This window comes from Nelumbo lutea, chromosome 1, assembly GCF_056320005.1.
Source record: "Nelumbo lutea isolate HS-2025 chromosome 1, American lotus-T2T, whole genome shotgun sequence".
Classification (NCBI taxonomy): Eukaryota; Viridiplantae; Streptophyta; class Magnoliopsida; order Proteales; family Nelumbonaceae; genus Nelumbo; species Nelumbo lutea.
The window spans coordinates 160,988,562-160,991,714 of NC_142684.1; positions in this window are offsets into that span (position 1 = coordinate 160,988,562).

Sequence of the window (3,153 nt, forward strand, 5' to 3'; positions counted from 1 at the left end):
ACAAAGAAGGGTATCACCCACAGGGAGTTCAAGTGGCATGTGGTGGCAAACAAGCCTAAAGACATCACCGAATTCCTCAAGCTCGTCGATCAGTCCATCGAGACCGAAGAGGAGATGAACCAAATGACTGAAGCCCCGACAGAGAAAAGAAAGAGAGAAGACAACAACTCGAACAATGGTGGTGGCAGGGGAGGGAACAGGTCAGGTTTTCATTCCCGAACTCCCCCGATTGAAAGAACGAATTTCACACCCCTCAACGCAAAGCGGGGAGAAATCATCTTGGCGATCAAAGATGCCCATTTCGTAAAGTGGCCACCTCGGTTGAGTGGAGACCCTGCCACAAGAAATAAAAATGTGTACTGTCGATTCCATAGAGACCACGGTCACAGTATCGAAAGTTGTAAAGCCCTCCACGACGAGATAGAAGAGCTCATCCGTCGCGGATACTTAAAAAATTTAGTACAAAGAGACAATAAAAACCAGGTAGATCGGCAAGGGGAGCAAAGGAGAGATTCTCCCGAGTCCAGCAGCCGGCACAACGAGCAACCGCAAAGACAATTGCCCGAGGAGAGACCGATCCACGGGATGATTAACACGATCACTAGCGGATCCATAGTCGCGGGCTACACCTCGGCCGTAGGGAAATACTCAGTTCGCGAACTGGAACACGAAGAGCAAAATCTGTCGAAGTGACTTAGGCCCGAAGACCCGATATTCTTCACGGAAGACGATGCACGTGGGGTCCAATACCCCCATGATGATGCACTGGTTATAAAGATGAGGGTCAACGACTTCGAGGTGAAGTGTATTCTAGTCGACTCCGGCAGTTCAGCAGACATCCTGTTCAAAGACGCGTTCAACAAGCTCCAGCTCTAGGAAGGCAACCTCAAGCCAAAAAGCACTCCCTTGGTAGGATCTAGCGGAGAAGAAGTCAGGCCCCTAGGGCGAATCTCAGTACATGTGGAGATCGACACCTGGCCTAGCATTGCGAGGTTCAAGAACACCTTCTTGGTGGTTGCGACTCCCTCCCCGTACAATGCCATTATAGGTTGGCCTATCGCCCACGCACTTTGCGTAGTGGTGCCCACCTACTACTTGGCTATGAAATTCCCCACGGACTTCGGACTTGGAATAGTGTGAGGCGACCAGCTTGAGTTCCACAAGTGCTATGTTGCCGCCCTCAAAGGGAAAGCCAAGCTGGCAAACGACCTCGAGCTAGAGCGACTTGTGGAGTATTTTGAGGAGTGAGCTACGCCAACCGAGGGGATGGTCCACATCCCGACTTCAACAGAAGATCCGGCTAGGACCCTCCAGATCAGATCAACGATCGAGGAGCCTCTCCATTCTCAATTGGTAAGCTTTTTACTTAAAAATTTAGATATATTCGCATGGTCTGCAGCAGAAATGCCAGGTATAGATGCAAAAATAATAACTCATAAGCTAAATACTGATCCTATAGTCAGGCCAGTTAGACAGAAGAAACACAACTTCACCCCGGAGCGCTAGGGGATAGTCGACGAGGAGGTCAGGAAACTCTTTGCAGCCAGTTTCATCAGGGAGGTCCATTACTCGAGTTAGGTGGCTAACCCTGTTCTGGTAAAAAAGGCCAACAGTAAATGGCACATGTGCGTCGATTATACCCACCTGAATCGAGCTTGCCCGAACGACTGTTTCCCACTCCCTAAGATCGACCGTCTAGTGGACGCGACCTCAGGGCACAAGTTGTTGAGTTTTCTGGACGCATATTCAGGCTATAACCAGATCAAGATGGACCCCGCCAACGAGGAAAAAACAACATTCATAACCGAACTAGGATTGTATTGTTACAAGGTTATGCCCTTCGAGCTAAAAAATTTTGGGGCAACTTTCCAAAGACTTGTCAACAAACTGTTTGAGCCGTTGATCGGCAATAAGGTTGAATGCTATGTAGATGACATGATCGTCAAAACCCAATTTTCGAACTGTTTAATAAGTGACTTGCAATGTGTTTTTGAAATTCTGTGCAAGTATAGTATGAAATTGAACCCTAACAAGTGTGTCTTTGGTGTCACATCGGGTAAATTCCTGAGTTACATAGTTAACCGACATGGCATCGAAGCAAACTCCAAAAAAATAAAGGCTATCCTGGATATGAAGCCACTTCATGTCCAAGTCAATAGATCATTGCCTGTCTTTTTTCAAGGCAATTAAGAAAAGAAAAGACTTTGAATGGACTGAAGAATGCTAGCTCACCTTCGATGAGCTGAAGAAATACCTAGTTAGTATCCCAGTTCTGACCTGACCCGAGGAGGGTGATGTTTTAAAGCTGCACCTCTCCGCGAGCGATGAGGTGGTCAGCTCGGTACTAATAAAGGAAGTAGATTGGGTCCAACGACTTATCTATTATGTGAGTAAAGTTTTGTAGGATGCCGAAACCAGGTACCCAGAGATCGAAAAGTTGGCGTACACACTAGTCACAACAACTCGAAAGCTTCATCCATACTTTCAAGCCCACACAATCGTCGTTTTCACCAACAAACCTCTGAGGCAAGTCTTACTCAAGCCCGAGGTATTCGGCAGACTGACGAAGTGGGCCATTGAACTCAGCGAGTACGACCTCCGGTATGAGCCTCGGACGGTGATTAAGGCCTAAGCCTTGGCCGACTTCGTGGCAGAATGCACCTTCAACACCACAACCCCCAAATTGATTGAGCTCGAGTAGAAAGAGGAAGCTTCGACCAGTACGGCATCGACCCTGGTTAGAGCAAAGCCAACTTGGGACGAGGAGCCCTAGATCCTCCATGTAGACGACTCATTCAATCAACAAGGAAGTATAGCCGACGCTATTCTGCATGGGCCAAGCGGGGTGAAATTGGAGTACACACTTCAGTTCAAGTTTGCAACATCTAATAACGAAGCGGAGTACGGAGCACTACTAGCCGGGCTCACACTAGCGAACAAGGTACAAGCGAAACACATCGTCATCTGTAGCGGCTCCCATCTCGTGGTCAACCAAGTCATCGACGATTACGAAGCTCGCGACCCCACCATGGCTGCTTATTTAGCCAAAGCCAGGGAAGTTCTACACAGCTTCCAATTGTACTTAATCAAGCAGATTCCAAGGTCTGAGAATGCTAAGGCCGATGCCTTGTCTCAGTTAGCCAGCACGAGCAA